The following is an 18010-nucleotide window of genomic DNA, read 5'->3' on the forward strand; positions in this document are numbered from 1 at the left end:
TTAAATTTACAGATAAGTTAGCTTTGGCGCCAGCTTACTATGAATCTAGTTTTGCATCTATGGAAGAATTTGCTGTATAGGCCTTTGTTTTTAAGCATTTTGCTCAATTGGCTTACTTTCCAAAATTGTCTTGTTAAAGTCGGTAGCTTCTGCCTTGCTGTTCCAATATATTAGTTAACATCAGTTAAATGCTTAGTCCCTCAAATTATGTAGAGGCTCATTAAAATAAAATCTAAATGATTTGTTTATTGATTACATTATCTAAATCAATTAGTTAAATGAAAAATATGCAATCTTTGTGAAGTGTAAGTCGTGGAAAATTAATTGGACCATAAATGAAAAAAAAGTTTGACCAGACCAATAATGATGTATATACATACGAAATTAAAAGAAAATGCACATAAGCGTAAATTACCTATATGAAACATTATTATTTCAGTAACTCTATACACTTACATATACAGGTGTCTATGTGTGTATATCTACACACCCTGTATAGAGAAGAAACTTCCCATATTAGGTAAAGTATTAAAGCTTTTCCAGTTCCATCATGCTTCCAGTTCCATCACAAAAGCACTTGGCAATAAAATATTTTCAGGAAAGAAACCAGCACATTCTTTTGGTATTAATAGCTATATTTGCATTTGAATATTGGCTACAAGAGTTTTTGCCACAGTCTATGCTTAACAGCATGCTTGTATTGTCACAGAACACAACATTTTTTTTTTATTTCTGTTGTCTGGGCTACTTCCAGGGGTTGCCTAGATGCAGGTTTTAGACCTCATTAATGATGATGATGATGAGAATAATAGACATAATAATAATAGACATAATAATAATAATGATATCATTATTATTATTAATAATAATAGGGGAATTTGGCCCTGTTCTTCTATTGACTTTCCAGTTCAAGAAAACACAGCAAATACACTTCTTTTTCACTTGTGTGGGGTATTTCCTATGAAAAGGATAAAAGCTTTGCCCTGTTTTGGTCTTCTCCCTTAAATCTTGGAGCAACGGAAAATCCCAAAGGAATGGAATTAGATTAAAATGGGTCCCAAGGGTGAATGTTGAAAAATTTGCACAAACCAACAAGGATAATTTTTCCCAAAGGATGATGTTCTGCCATAAAGGATAGCGTCTTTGTGGTGAAGCTAACAGCATAATGATTGTATCTTCTTATGTACAATACATTTCCCAAGCTACTCAGGAGACTCTGCAGATATATACTGAAATGCATTCCATACTATGCTTCTCCACAAAACAGTAAAGATAGGTTGAAAATTATTGTTTGAACATAAATTTGCTAGGACCGGAATATATTCATTGATTTAAATTGTGGGTCAAAATGGCAGCTGCACAATCCTATCATATCCCTTCTTCAATTGTCCTGAGAACTACAGAATACATTTGCATATTATTTCACACTTAGACACAGACACATCCACAAAAGTTACTGCTGTTTATTTCTAAGCTCTGTGTATTCCTCTGAGTAAATTCACAACAGCAAATGCGTTGCCAATATAACTCTCTTAACTGCAGTAGATTAAGAAGAGCAAGGATAAATTGGGACTACTTTCTCTGATACTTCATTACTTTCTAAAATTAAAAATGTATCCTGTTTCTCAAGTATCATTAGGCTGCATCAATAGGTATGTTAAACTGAAATACACTCCGTGTTGTTGAAGTATATTTACTTAGCTGCCGGTTTGTGGGATTATACACTACTCTGTGCTGGCTTAACTGTTATACCTCAAACAAAAAATAAGTACAGTAGCAGGTAAAAATGGCTTCTTTTCTCTCATTAAAGGACTTGAGCAAATAACGCAAAACGGTATTTGCAAATGTTTGTTTGAAATCTGATTAAGGGAGTTTGACCATGCTTATTTCTTCCTTTGTTTTCTTTTCACAAATATTCACGCAAACAGATTTTTATTTCTACGGGTGTATTTGCATATTAACATGGACATTTGTGCAGAATTAGGCATTTGCTGTTTATGCCCAATTACTCACCCCTGTTCATAAAAAACAGAGGCTTTGATGTACCACCCGCTTCAAACTCCATGCTGACCAAATGAGGAATGCAGTATCAGGGAGCTCTTCCAGCCCCTGATACAGTGTCAATGCTAATTATAGATCTTTACAGCAACTCTGTGAACTCTGCAGCAATTTAATCTAGGGGTCCTGCAGGCCTTGCTGCCCTATGCCTTACCACTGCCATCTTTTTGCTACCAATGGTATGCCAGAGGAAGGCACATCAGTTTTTCTGTGGCGTTGAAGCTAATGGATGCAGGACTTGATAGCTACAAGTAAAGGCTTTCCACTACCTGGGAGGTCTTTTAGCTGAGAGAATTTCCAGTTGCTTTTTTCAGGTAATTTAAGGCAATGTTGCAATACTTATCACTGAGTCAGGCACTGAAAACAATATAATTTGTCTTAGGTGACCAACTACATCATAAATCACAAGCAGCAAACTACTGAACATTTAAGTGCATAGTTTATGCATAACTCAAAAGTTAGATTGTTAGAACACTGACACTTTACTTATATGCGTATAGAAATTGCTGATCCTCCAGGGGTAGTCTGAAAAGATAAGACAGACTGTATTTGTTGGATAAATTGCTCACTGCACGTAGCTTGTCCATCTGTAGTCACATAACACTAACTCCATAAACAGGTCTATCTCAATTGGAAATGTGTAACAGCGTAATAAAAGATATTCAACATCAGATTACTCGTACTAAAATCATGTTCAAGTCATAGTAAGCTGTTACAACACTACTTAAAACCTAAAGTATGCCTAACCCACAAGCTGAAATTGCCCAGCTTACATCCTAAAAATCTACAGACAACATTCATTTCCCAGCATTTCACTTTTAATGCCTGTGGCCTTTAACATGTTGCAAATGCTTCTATGAGAAAGGCTGGAAAAACATATCAAATTTCTGTTCTCTTCCACTTGCTGACATTCATTAACTGAGGGATAACATTGAGACAAGGTTTTGGAAAGATCTCTTCACCTCCACCCATTCCAAAGCAATTTATTAAGCAGCCACTAAGAGCAGTGGACACTTGTGGTTTAATGTCAGACCTGTGTTGATCAGTAGCTGGGTGCATGCTGTCGCTGTTATCTTGCCAAAGGCTTCTTGAGATGGCAGGCAATGGGTGCATTCTTATCTCACTGCCATTTTCTTTGCATCCTTGAGTTAATTGCTATGTGACAATTTCATTATATCGCTTCTATTCAGATGAACTATCTTCTTCGTATACATAGAGATTCTTGCTTAGTGCATCCTACTTTCACAGATTTGTTCCCTTCCATTTCTAAAGCACTAGAACACTCTTTGCTGTGTTTTGGATGCCAGTACAAATAGAAGCCATCACTGAGAGGATTCGCACTAGAACCGTATACAAAGTGAGTCACTGACATGTCATGTACTGTAAAACTTCTTGGTCTGTCAAGGGTTCAGCAGGCTGCCGAAACATATTCAGTTGCCAGCTCCTTGCCAGAGTTCTGTTCTGGCCACTCAGGTTCTTTGAATACTCATGAATAAGATTAGGTTATACAGCTGCACTCTTCCTCCCAAGGGATTCCACTTTATCAGGGGATTACCTGCATAACCTTTGTATAACTCCTGTGTTTTATTCCCCAATATCTCACTACAGATCACACTACATCATGACAAATGTGTCATTGTGAAGTGTACGTCAACTCTTAGTTTCCTTTCAGAAATAACCCAAAACTTATAAATACAAGAAAGATTTTCCTGCAAAGTTTGCTCCCACCCTCCTTCACCCAAGGTTTATTTTTTTCTCTTTCTTTGCAAGGAATGGGCTGAGTTAATATTCACAGTCATAGACTGACTATATATAGACCAGGATACCTATCAGTCCTCTGCACTAAATAGCATGCTCTGCTATGTATGATTTCCATTCCATTCAGTGCAAAAGCCATCCATAGTTTATCAGTATATAGTCACTACCATGGACAGACAAAAGTAGTGAATTGCAGTATGGGAGATTTGTAGCAAATGTGTGAGTTATTCTATAAGGGAAGAAGGAGATGAAGTGTACTACTTGATTTATTAAGTGATTTCCCTTTATCTCCATCTGTGCCATGTTACTGTAGCTATCTAGGAATACGTGTTAGGAGAACATAAACAATCCAGTTAAAAGGAGAGAAAAGCACCCAGTTTCCTGTTTGTGACCCCATTTAAGGTCTCCTAATGTAAAGCATTTGCTATGTTAAGGATGGATTTTGCACATTTGCCTCTCTGAATCAGGACCCACACTACTTATTCATCCTTCAACTGTTCTGGGATTTCGCTCCCAAGGTATTAGGAATGCTCCTGATGTGGTGCAGACTATGGTTTAGGTAGTGGAGGTCTCTATCATTCTCTTATGAAGGTCTCTATCATTCTCTTATGAAGGTCTCTATCATTCTCTTATGAGAGAGAGGGAAATTTTCTTGCAGTGTTTGCAATGATTTGCTAGCCTGGGTCTCCTTTCCTTTTTTCCCCTGCTGCTCTCTTCCCTGCTGATCACCCTCACTGTGCGCTTGCTGGGACTCTTGTAGTGCTTCATGAAAACAACATCCCCATATTGCTGTTGTGTGTTGCATCTTAATTAATTAATAGAATGGCACACAATTTCCACGGTAGAAATCCCACTAGTATCTTATATGGTGAAAAGTGAATATTATTTCACAGATTTTTGCTGTATAGTGGGTATATTCTCTATACAACTATATTCTTGTTGCTACTTGGATTTAAGTTCACAATCAAGCCTAAACATTGAAGATTTTTCATGAGCAAAATACATGATTTATCACATTTTTGATTGCTTGGAGGTAGCAAAGTAATAGAGATAAAATTAAAAACTGCATTGTAAGTTAATCACATTATTTTTTTCTTTTAATTTTTCTATTTTGATAGTGATGAAATAACTTCTTTAGGATCAGACCCTTTTAGGCTCTGCTTTGGATCAAACCAAAGCAGGTATAGCCCCTGAGATGAAGATCTTTAATAGATCTGAAAGGCAAGAGCCTTTCTAGGTTCCATACACTGCCCCTCCAGTGCAGAGGTTCTCAGCAACCCCGGCTGAAGCTCACTCCCCCCTCAGGGACATAGCTATTTGAGCAAGTCTGTTGTAAAGGCAACAAAACATGGTTTTGAAAACAAAAAATCACCCCTCCTCTTTTATTAAACTGGAACATTTCACTGTTTGAGTGTCACAGCATGAACCCATAAATAACTGAATCAGAAGATTTAAAGGCTTGTGGACCAGTAGGTTGGGGGGTGAAGGATGGGACAGAACTTCACGGCTGTGTACGGCGTCCATGAAACTGCACTTTGAATGTAACACAGAGTAGGAAATAAGAGTAAGGGAGAGTACAGACAGGAATATGAAGTTCCTATAGTTTGAATGGTGGATATAAACCCAGATAGCTCCAGAGTATATAATTCTTTCCTTCCTTTTGGCATCATCCCTTTCAGTTCTCCCAATATATAATAATTTGAAATTCCTCTTATGTCTCTGTTTCTAAACCCTAAGAAGCAGCAAACCTGAGCCTTGCTGTTTGCATTCTTCTGATATCAAAGACTCCTATCCCACTGGGGCCCTTAGCCATAGGAGAGGTTTGAGGGAGGGAGAAGAGATGTTTTTCCTTCTTCTTAACTGCTCCACCAGCTTGGAGGATGGGGAGGGGAGAGGGATCAGATAGTAGATTTTAATGTTCAGAATGGAGGCTGGGATGTGACTGATGCCTGAGCCCAACATACTGCTGCTTATCACTGCTTTTCTTAGCCGATGTGGCAGTGGGGTTGGAGCTGGGTGGAGGTTGGTACCTGATGATGCAGAGTACCTATCCTCCCAAGGTCAGCGTGTTTCTGCAGAAGTCCACACCCTAGAGATATCTTGTCCCATATAGAAAGCAGTAGAAGGATATATTTCTTCATGGATAAAATCTGTGTTACAGATTTACAGGAAGTATTTATTTATTCTTCAAATTAGCTGAGCAGGAGAATTAGCTAAACAGAGATGGATTTAGAGATCAGCACAATGCAGCAAGATTAAAAAACCCTTTCCATCTGAATTAATGAATTTCAGACTGCTTTTCATAAACTAGTTTTTTAGAAGTCATCTGTGAAGCCTTATATAAAGAATTTTCAAAGGTAACTTAATGGGATGGAGAAAAGGTTTAAAATTATCTACTGAGGCTGTTGCAGGAGATATTAAATATTGATTTATCTTGGAGTAAGAATCATACTAAAGAGTGAGGCTTGTAGTCAGATCAATTTATCTGGAATACAAACTGTATGGCCATATTTAGTACAATGTCAACATGAATCTTAAACAAGTAGATGTGAAAGGTTGAGCATTTAATCTAAATCTACTGGTTCTCCCGATCTTCAATTAAAAAAAAAAATCTTAACAGTTCAAACTGAACTGCTCCTAAATGTTCCAGGTGGTTTATATTAAAAAGTGCTTTATTTAGTCAGTTATACTGTATCATAACCCTTTCCCGTGCATCTTGTTGCAACTAGAAAAAAAAATCCACAGTCCAAGGCTTTTCCAAGTCTTAAGTTTTTAATACTTCAAACTCTCTTGAAAACCCAATGTAAATTGTTGAAGTAATCTGGCAAATAACACTGTAAGCAATTTTCTGCTACTTGCCACTGCTACTGCACTGCCAAGCTTTTGGTCATAATATAAAAGTTGGCTCAGATTGTACTTAACCAACTAAAACTGATTATGTTCCCTTTTCAGACATAAATAGATACCAGTATGCCAGCTAGTGGTACTGGCTAAAATATTTTTCAGTCTGTATAAGTGTACATAGGTCTCCAGTAGGATATCCTTTATCCAAGTCTAACATCAAAGCAGTAGGTCTCAGATAATTTAAGTGTTACATTTGCTTTTGTTTGTACTGTTTTCTTTAAACATATTCATTAGAAAAGAGCAGAGCCTTTAATGTTCCATGACTGAAAAATCCATCAAACAGATTTACGGCAGAGGCAGTGTGGCATAACAGCCAGTGGACTGGCCTAATGTTCAGGAGTCCTGGGTTCAGTTCTCAGCTTAATCATTGACTTTCTGGGTAACCGTAAGATAATAATTTCCCTTCTCTGTGCCTGAAGATACTGTTACCAACCTCCTTCTCAAAATGGTTTGGGCACTGCTAATGCGCAGTGGTAGGTATTATGATTGTCTACATATATGGTAGTAAAAAGCTCCAAAATACTGATTGCTTCCCCAGGACATTATTATTCCGTTTCCTGTAAGATACAGCTAGAAAATACAGCCACAGTTATAAAGTGTACAGGGATACAAAGGAGCAAGGAAGGTATGAGACAGGAAATTCCCTCTTACTCACAGATTTTATTTGTCCACAGAGCAGCAAAAATCTTCCACTGGAATCAGGAGCTGGAATGTTCCTTCAATGAATTGCATGAACTTTTCCGTATATGTCATCTGGGGTGGATGGATAAGGATAGCGGAAAGGACAGAAAAAGTTAATTTTAAATGCAGAGAGATGTATTAGGACCCAGTCTATGCTACTGCTGAAAATGAGGTCAAAAATAGGTCTTAAGTGGGACATAAGTGGCTAATATGCTCTGTGGGTGAAAACACTACTTCTGAAACTCCCATTCAAGATTGGTTGTTAAGGTATAAAAGCATTTTCTAAACTGTCATTGTTGCATTGAGCTGAAGAGTACTTTAATGGATATCTTATGTGGGAAATTTGAAACAAGCTTTTCATGATAAAAACAATGTTTATAAAGTCATTCTACTTTAAATGAAAAGCTAGAGAGTGGATTTTTTGCCAGTAGCATTAGCTATAGATGACTAGTAGTTTTGTCTTTGTATATTGCAGCAGTAAACCCACATAATTTCTTCAGCCTGTAGGTATTCATTTTGCATTTAAGATGGTTTCAGGTGTAAGGGTTCTTGGATTCTGCATGAAAAAAAATGCATAGCCTTCAGTTACTCTTTTAAGGTACGCTTTCTCTCTTGCATTATTTTGATTCATACTTCCTGCATGGAAGAGTTACTCCTTCTGAGAGATGTAAATCTCTCCCAGTTTCCAGGAAATACATATGTGCCTGCATTTGCATGTTGGATGTAGCACATAGAACCTTTATCCTACTTCATCAGTTGCTTTTGTTTGTTTGTTTTGATGAATTTATAGTGTTCATAAATCCAGTTTGGGCTGCTTTTTCCTTGAGTACAGATTTTAAAAACATAAATTATGAGCAACTTAGTTCTGATTGTATTGGAAAGATAAGGAAGTAAATATAGCAGTTTTACTGTTAGGCATTTGTTCTTTTGCCTTCAGCTAGGACATGGTTAATGCAAGGTCTTGTCCACTTGCATAAATCATTACAGGACTATGTACTTGACTTTCTATTGTTTTATTCCTAAACAAGAATAATTCTTTTTCATACCTTCAACCTACCTGTCTCAAAAAGAAAAAGGAGCAATCAATAAGGAGAAAGCATATTTTTCAGCCTGAAAAGTAGTTGTCTGATTTTTATTCTCAGATTCAGTGTAAACATATGATAACTACATGCTTTGGCCCTGATTCAGTGAAGTATATTAATCCATTCTTAATGTAAGCACACAAGTATTCCCCTGGAGTTAAGTAGTGTCCTTGTCCTTGAGGTCTCTGTTGGACTGGAGTGAAAGTACTCAGCACCTTACAAGATGAAGGCCTGTAAGAGGCTGCAAGAATTTGCAGCTCACTGGTTTGCTTTGCTTTGGTTTGTTTTTTTTCCTGTTGAATGAAGATTAAATACAGAAGCTAGTTGTGGGGTACATCTATATTATCACAGGCATTATGTACATCACACTTGATATTGTAATCATGCAAACAGTAATCTTGCCTTCCTGACATAAACAGTAAGCAGTGCATTTTCCTGAGGCTGAAATAATCAGAGAAAAACATGGCAGTGATGGGGGTACAAGTGGCAAAACACTGCATAATGATGTTGTTATCATTGTTCCATTGTCACCCATCCTTATTCCATAGTGATATGTTTCTTTTCTCTCTGAATATAACAAAAAAAGCCCGAGTATAAACAGAGTAATATATAAGCAACTATCACAAAATGCAGCCTTGAAAAAGTATACTTAAAATGCTACAAAATAAAAAAAAATATATCATCTTGATAAATCCAGAAAAATCCTACTTTATATATGCATGTTATGCAATTATATATTACATCCAGCACAAGGCAAGGCATAGACTTGAAAACAGTAGCATTTGGTGGGATTTTGTTAACTGCCTTGATTGCATTTCTAATTCTAAATATGAATATGAACATTTAAGCCCAAGTGCCTTTTGCATCACCAATTTAAACTACTTCAGGTGTCTTCCTGAAAATGGGATGGAACAGCCATGTCTAGAGGCCTGCATTGCTTATAGAGATAAACAAAAGGGGTAGGTACCCCCAGTGACTCCTTCAGAGTATCTGGGTTAGATATTTGTACTTCCAAAGCCCTGGAGAATTTATCCTAATGGAGCTACTGGAATCTACACTTATAATATACAACACTATACATGTTTAAAGATTGCCGTAATAGAATGCACAAAACTCTGATTCAGATTTTCCCTGAAGTTTAGTTCTTTAATTGTAAAAGTACTTGCAAATAGAATATTTGAAATACTTGCTTTTAAATCTTTATAAGTATCACCCACATATAGAGTAGAAAAAGTACATTTATTGCTATTTGATAAATGATTATTGCATCATGTGGTCCATTTTTATTACAGCTCTTCCAGTATTGTTTGATCATGTCACAATATCTGACATGTCCCTATCAGAAGGCACAGCTGTAAAATGATGGAATGAAAGTATCTATGAGAACAACATCTATCTTTCTCTTCACATTCATAGGTTTAAAATCAAACATATATATGTGTCTGTCTGCATGCACTTACATTTCCATATCGTTCATAAAAGAACATCATATTGCTTCTCAAGATGTTTGACCAGTGCTGTGTGTGTATGTCTCTGTGTGTGTGTGTGTTCTGGATTTTTTAAAGACCTCTCTTTTCCCAACTTTGTGTGGAGGGCAGCTGAATTTGCTTTGTGCTGTTGAGGTTAGCAGAACACCACAATGAAATTGAAATTGGTGACTTCTTTTCTGCCTGTTTTTTTTCCATTCCAAAAAAATTGTTGTGCTGAACCTAGAATAGTTTTTCTGGTTGTTATACTGCTGTGGCTTCTTGCTAAAGCTGTGTTTTCAGCCTGGAATATATTACTAGATGACTGAGACAAAAGGAGATTCACAGTTTTGAGGCTAGTAACCGGATCTCTGATCTTCAAAATTCTGTTCTGATTCTAATGCATGAAAATACTTTTAATAAAATTCAGTAACAAACAGAAAAGTTTGGAGAAGCATGAAGATATACGTACAGAATCATGGCATTGTCTAAATTTGGTAAAAGTATTTCTGTACACTTTTATGGCATTTCAATGTCTCCATTTTTAAATACTTGGTGAAAATAGGCCATAACTGACAAGGTCCAACCATTTGCAACATTAAACTGAAATACAGCAAAATATATATTATTATTCCTCTATAATATTTAGTATTCTCAAAACTCTAATGTTAAAAATTTGCATGCTGTTCTTAAGGTCCAAATGTAGCTATCGAATTGCTTCTGTTACTCACTTTACAGCACAGAGAAAAACCCCAAAAAACGGTTCTTCTATTTCCTAGAAGTGTATGTCAATTGTAAATTGTGTTTATTTTTTTCTATCTCTGAAAAACACACATGTATGTGTTTAGTTAAAAGAAAAAAAAAATCAATGGTTGCATTCAGATTGTTTCTAATTACAAGATAAATAGATTTGGTCTATACCATTTACCAGTCTCCCTTAAATCCAGTGAGTGATACCTGATGTTATAAAAGAAAATTAACTTCTCTCCCTAGAAGGCTCCCAGTTAATCATCTGTGGATGTTGGTCAGGAGGGAAGGGAGCAGCAGAAAGAACGAGGGAATTTCTCTTTGACCCCAGCAGTTGAACAGCTTACACTCTGGAACATGAGATTTGATTATCTTAGCATGTGTTACTACAAATGTTATTAACAGTCATAAAATTATCCAGCTCATTTAAAAACAAGTGGCAGCCCAAGCTTTAGACTCTTTCTGACCTCTAGTGAATTCTGCAGCCATATTACGCAGAGTGTGAAGTAGTAAGTACTTTTGTTTGCTTTAAATTTACCAGCTGTTAATTTAATTGATTGTCCCTTTGTTTTCAAGGACTCATGACTTCTCATCAGTCTAAGGTAGAATCTCACAATTGGTGGGATTTTTTTAACATTTTTTTTTTAATCTTTACCTTTCAGTTGATGTGTAATTTTACTGTAGGCTGCTGTATGATTTTGCTGCTGAAACAAAGAGTTAATCAGAAAATTCTCAGATACTGCCATGCATCATGCCTTTGTGCATGAATAAAAAGTTGGAAACCGCATGAAAGCAGTAGTTGGGTTACCACACAACTGGATATGCTTAAGTCTGAACGCTTCATAACTCTAACTACTGGGGAGTTGCAAACTTATAAATAACCTTGCAATTGGTTAAAACCATATTAAAACCATATGAACAAAGACATAAAGCATTTGGTTAAAGGGGCTCAGTAAGTGCAGTAATCCTGTTGAAAGTAATCTAACCAGGACAGATCCATAGCTTAGGAGTGCCTGCAAGTGTGGCAATAGTTATGGGTATGCCAGGTATGTCAATACTTCATGTGCAGGAGAGGATAATATCCTACTTAGGTGGAAACATTTTCTACCTTTTTTTTTTTGCTTTTAAAAATATTTTTAAATTCATGCACTTATTTTTAAAGGCATGCTTCAATGCACTGAGGTCTATTAACTTCTTAGTATGTGCTGAATGCTCCCAATAATCAGGGAATTCATCTAAATCCTTCTCATTTGTGTTCAGAGCTTCAGGATGGCTAAGGTTCACGCTAACCAGAGGCTCTAGGAATTCTGATCCTTAAAATGAGGCTTCCAAAATAATTAGCTAAAGAGAGTGTTTACATGTAGGCTGTTTGGGTTTGCATTTACTTATCTGCTGAAATTTCTTGACTTCAGCACTCCAGTTTCAAACTGTATTCTAGACACTTTAAATTTTGGTGAAATTGCAATTCTCTATTTTGACACCAGAACCTGGGTCTTAAAAGAAGAAAGACAATCACTATGAAATTCTGTTACTGAACAGCTCCGGAGTATTTTCCGTTTGTGATGGTCTTGCATATGTCACATTGTCACGTGGCAGCCAGCTGAGGCTTGCCAGTCAGGCAAAGAAATTTTAGTCTAAATTCCGTTATCTGCTTTTAACCTCTTACTTTTCAGTTATGCTTTAAGATGGAAGAATACATATAAAAGGGGACCTAGTGGTTTCTCTCTCCCCGCATCTTTTCAAGCAAGCTATTTGCTTTGAGGCACTGCCATGCAACACAAGTCTGGAGTCTGTGGCAGGGATGCTAGTCCACGCTGTATGTTCAGCACACAAAGATAGTACTGGAACAGTTTCTGAAGAACACAGGGGCCTTCAAAAACTGAAAACAGCAGTATGTCAGGATGAAAATTCGCTAACTGTCCCTCTTGGTTCCTGAGATCTTTGAATTCAGGTATTTCACTTTACATGAAAAATAAAGTAAGGTCAGGTTGTATCAACATCATAGAACTCAGAATATCCTTCATTCATGCAACCTGTAAATCAGTGGTTCAGAAAGATGTATTGTGTATCTTGTAGTATCTTAAAATATCAGCACTCCTACTACAAGTTTGCCTGCTTTGGTAATTTCTCTGGTTTCTTAGAGCAACTCCTGCTGCTATGACGTTGAAAACAAGTTCTAGATATTCACCACAGGTTTGCAGAACCAAAGGCTTTGCTTCTAATTGTAACAATAATTCAACTATTGTGTTTATCTACTTTGCCATCCAAAGAATTCCAGCAGTTGCATGCCTGCACACCAGTAGGATGATTGACACTGTTGTAATAAAGTTAATGTTTAAACTTCCCACCCATAATAACTAAAATATCCAGAGATAAGGCTGAAAGTCAATTTGTAATTATCCCTGCTGTGCCAAGATGTTGCAAAAGATTCTAAGTGGAAGGTAATTTAACTTTTCAGACCTAGCCCTTAACAAAGTAGGAAGAAGGTGAAAAACATGGGGCATTTGTATCTCAGCTTTGCGGGGGTCAGGGGGAGGTTTTGTTATTCCTTTTTATTCAAACTGGGAACCATTTTCTCTTTGTTCTGCTGAAAATGTCCTTCTTACGTTTCGAATATAATAAGTTGTCTGCCTGTTGTTTACTGTCCATAGTACATGAAGGGAATAGATCACAGTTAACAAACAAGCTACTAGAACATTTAGTATGGAATAATTCAATTGACATACTTTTTATACGTAAAGACAACATGTGATGATTATTTGTAGTCATCCTAACTAAAATATCGTCCTCAGAAGAAATAATACCCCTTCAGTCACACGCTCTGGGGCTTCTGTGAATGACCTGTATTAATTCAGTTTCTAGAGACTGGCTCTTTAAATTAGTGTTGGTAACTGCTTCCATGCTAGACTATTGAAATAAAGGGTATTACATCATTGTCCAAACATGTCTACTTAAATAAAAAGTATTTGTTTGCAAAAAATATATATATTTTAAATCTTTTACACAATGATCAGCATGCATGCCATTTTCCATTTCAGACTAAGCATACATTTCAGATGTGGAAAAAGCAAACATGTTGAAATAATTTGAGGCATGGGTATAGTCGGATCAGTCTTGGTAATCCAGAAGGGAGGGGTGCCCAGTGTATTATTACATTTCGTATATTATTTTTCAAGAGATGGATGCAATCAGTCATCTTCTCGCATATGGTTTGAAAAAAAAATTGTCTTGCTGGCAAGTAAACTGTTATTTAAGTACACAATCCACGGTACTACAGAAACAGTTTTGCCAAACTTGTCCAAGTATTCTCACATCCTTAAAGATGGTATAAATATCATTTATAGCAAGCCGTTTACTTCAGACTATATGGAATGCCTTCCTGCTCCCCTGATCTAAGTGTCCCAGTTTGCATTATGGCCTTTATTGCTTCTGTTTGATGGAGTGATCAGTAAAAATTTAATGACACTATAAAATAATAAAAATGTCATTAATTTACCACGGATCTTGGATGCAGTGGTTGTAAAGTTACATTAATAAACAGAATATTTTTTACAACAAAAAGCATTGTTACATGGGAACATATAAATAACACACATAAATTTAAGAGCAATTTTACTGTTAGCACACACATTATTATGGAATAGCCAATAAGTGTATAAAACATAGTATATAAAATTTTATGAAAATATACTGTGCACATCAAAAATTCAGCTTTTATCTAAGTGCAGAGAAAAGCCATTATTGTGTGCTTACTGTTTCATTGCTGTTCTTTCACAAGATCACAATTTTATATTTGTTTCTAGTCATTTGAAGTTTGCAGCCTTTTCAGAGGTAAGGGCTACTGCTTCCTTTTCCTTTACTCCTCGCTTCACTAAATCACTCTTTTACCTTCCACACGTGAAGAAAGAATTAATACTTTCTGCCAGAACGTGACAGAAAAGTTGCTAATTTAATTCAAAACTAAAAATAATGCCAAAGGGGTTGAAAGGCTTGCTTGGCGACTCTGGAAAAAAGGGATAGCTATCTAACAGTCGATCTGTCATCACTGGGGCTGCTCCATCACTGACTGTGATAATATGTGAATATGATGGATGCCACAGCCTTGTGGCTCATAACATTTAACATTCATCAGCTCTCACTAACGGGGGCTTTATAATTTAAATATCTTTATTTAATATGCAACATCTACTTCATACATCATAATTTCAAAGCACTTAGAGAACCAACAGTCCTGCAAGACAGTTGAGCAGAGTTTAATTTTTTCAATAACTTTTACGTTTTCTCCATGTTTGTGACTGACAACACATAAATAAGTGCCTAATCATGTCATAGAATGGAAAATTAAGATTTGGCTGCTAAGAAGAATCTTTTTTCTCTTCTTTTTCTCAGTTTAAAGAAGTAATTATTTTTACTGCATGTTCAACATATAAAGAAGCACAAAGGATCTGAATTGTGCTGGGAAGCTCTTTCAGTTTTCTAGTGCAATCTCCAATTTTCTGTGTTGATCTAGTAATGAGAAAGGGTTGTCAGTGTTGTGTCCTAAACCTTTTTTCTGAAATATAATTTGGAAAACTTTATGTGACTGTACAGTATAAGGTCCATAGCCAGTACAAAAAATCAGTTGAAATTAGAGGCCCAAAGTGCTTTTTCACAGGTAACAAAACACCTCCACTGTCCACAGCAGTGCGCTCTATTGTAAAATAACCAAATTTTTCTATTAATGTAGGTTAGGGAAGTAGCAATATTTCCAGTAGTCAATGTACATGTGAGCAAACACAATCCATGTGTAGGTAACACGTTTGTTAGTGCAGCTATGTATAACCATTTACTTTTAATGAAGGTATGTCTTTTTTTGTTCATATAGGAATATTATGTACAAAATCAATCTTCCTCTCAGTCTTTGCTCATACTAGGAAAAAGGTATACTTTTAAAGGATTTTTAGCACAAGTAACTATTCTCTTTAGGATGAATTCAAGATGGGAGCAAAGACAAATCCCATAAAAAAGGATTGGACCCTAATGGAACAAGTTTTCTCTCCACTAATAGATTTTATATGAATTTATTGTATTCCATGGAACTGAAAAGGCATCTACTGGATAAAATAATTATTAGTATTGAGGAACATTTTTCTATTTGTTACGGTTCTCTGAATTTGTCTAAACCCAATGCAAATATTGAAAAAAAAAATTACAATCACTATGAACATCATTTTCAGTAAAAAAGCAAGTAAAGGAATTACTTTAAAAGGCATTTCAAAGACTTAAATATTGCTAGCCTAGTTACAGCTTTTTATGAATTAGAAGGAGGGGGTTAAGAAATAACTATAAATACATCTCCTTTGTTTGACAAGAGCAGGTATTCTTATGGTATAAGTGCTTTCATTTTACTGTTCATGAACCTTATCATGTAATTTTCCCTTCTCTCCTTCCATGTCAAAATATTGATATTCTTTCAGAAACTTTCTCTTTTTTTTTTCTCCTTTTTTTTTTTTTTTTCAACAGAATATTTTCTGGTAAAATCAAAGAGAATGAATGACTAGAAATATATTCTAAATGTGCATATTGATATGTAGCAGAGTCTGTTGATTTTTATAGCAGAAAGGTATTTCTCTTTCTTCCGAAACACACTTCCAGGCTGTTCTTCCAAGAATACTGCAGGTGCTGTATTAACATCCTTAAGAAAAAGCTTTTAGCGCAAATATTTTGGAAGAGACAATATGTGTGCCAAAAGCTGTTTTCTTAGTACTGCTCTTTGTTTTTATTTCAATTGCAAATCAGCCCTTTGCAGTGGAACGCAGAATCCTTGACAAACATTTTTTTTATTCTGTCTACCAGTAAAACAAATCCGATCCTGATGATTCAGGTGAATTGTTACATTGCATAATATCTTTCAGTAAAATATTGGGCCTCTAGCATTGCAGTGCCTTTCTGCAGTCACATTTCATTTGAAATTCTTTTCTCATGAGTTCTTTTGTATATGTAAGCTCCTTAATCAACCACAGTTTTTGCAGAAGAAAATAAGATAACCAAATATAAAATGCGGAGGTTTTTGTTGAACAATTGGAAGATTCTGAGGAACTTACAGAAATGCAGTTAGTACCTGGAATGCCTCAGCTGCATGTTGTGACAAATCCAGTGTCAGATTCTGCTTTCTTGTCTTCCTCTGCAAATTAACCAGAAAATAATTAAAAACAAATCCATGGCTGAAGGAATCAAAATAATTCCTCCATTGTTGGCCTGGTGGGGTTTTATTACTTATTTATTACAAGATAATTGAATTTATTATTTATTACAAGATAACTGAAAAATAATCACGTTGCAAAGCAGAAGTATTTGGAGGTGGAGCAAATGAGGAGTCAAGGCCATCAGATATGTTTTGTCCTTAAGAACGTTTCCAAGTTTCTAACCATCTTGCAGGAGAGAAACTTCTAAAGTTTTCTTCTTATGTCTAGTACGCACAGCACAGAACTAGGTCATTGAACAATAGACTGAACAGCAATCAGCACTCTACTTCTGCATAATGCATTAAGTATAACATGGAGAAACTGTTCGTAGGGCTGAAAGCTGGTATTGCATGTCTTTAAATTCAAGCTGACATGACATTTAATATTGTTTCATAGTAATGAACAACAAGGTTTCATTCATTCACAAGTACAACATAATGCCAAGTTTAGTCTGAAGAGGTAACAACAAGGCAAGAGGGAAAACATGCTATGTTCCTTCAAATGAGAACGTTGAATTAATGATAACCATTGAACACTTTGCTACTGATATGCAGTGCTACAGAGACTACTATTGTGAGACAATATTACACTGTCGTTTATAGTAGCCTTGTCCAGTAGTTGATTGAGGAACTGGCTTAACACAAAAAATACCTTTCAGTTTCCACTTTCTAGTTCCAGGTTTCCTACGGAGGTCTTCAGCTCTCAAACGCTTTTTGGTTGCTTTCTGGTTTTCTAGGAGTGTGCATGCTTTTCTCCTTTTTTTTTTTATTTATTTTGTTTTGTTTTGTTTTAATCTCCTTAGGTTCCCTTTCCACCGAGATACAATTTAAATTCCTAGACAAAATAATAATATCAGTTCTGTCATCTATTATTCCTTCTTTCAAATACTTGTCTTTGAAATCTGCTTGCATAAAATTCAGACTTGTGTTTTCTCAGAGGTATGAATGCAAACTTGAATACCATAGTGGGGCAAAAAGTGCTTTTTCCACTAAATTAGGAGGATGTTTTATTACAAACTCTTCTTTCAGCTTCTGAATTTTCATGTCTCCCAAATGTTGATTGTCTTTTCCAGTTTAAGTTAGAAAATAAA

General features: G+C 35.9%; 1 protein-coding gene across 13 annotated transcripts in view; it reads left to right on the forward strand.

Annotated features, from left to right (window-relative positions):
- The window catches only part of SOX6 (SRY-box transcription factor 6), a 375778-nt gene that overhangs the window by 322316 nt on the left and 35452 nt on the right, over positions 1-18010 (forward strand). The window lies entirely within an intron of this gene.

This window comes from Falco peregrinus, chromosome 9, assembly GCF_023634155.1.
Source record: "Falco peregrinus isolate bFalPer1 chromosome 9, bFalPer1.pri, whole genome shotgun sequence".
Taxonomy (NCBI): domain Eukaryota; kingdom Metazoa; phylum Chordata; class Aves; order Falconiformes; family Falconidae; genus Falco; species Falco peregrinus.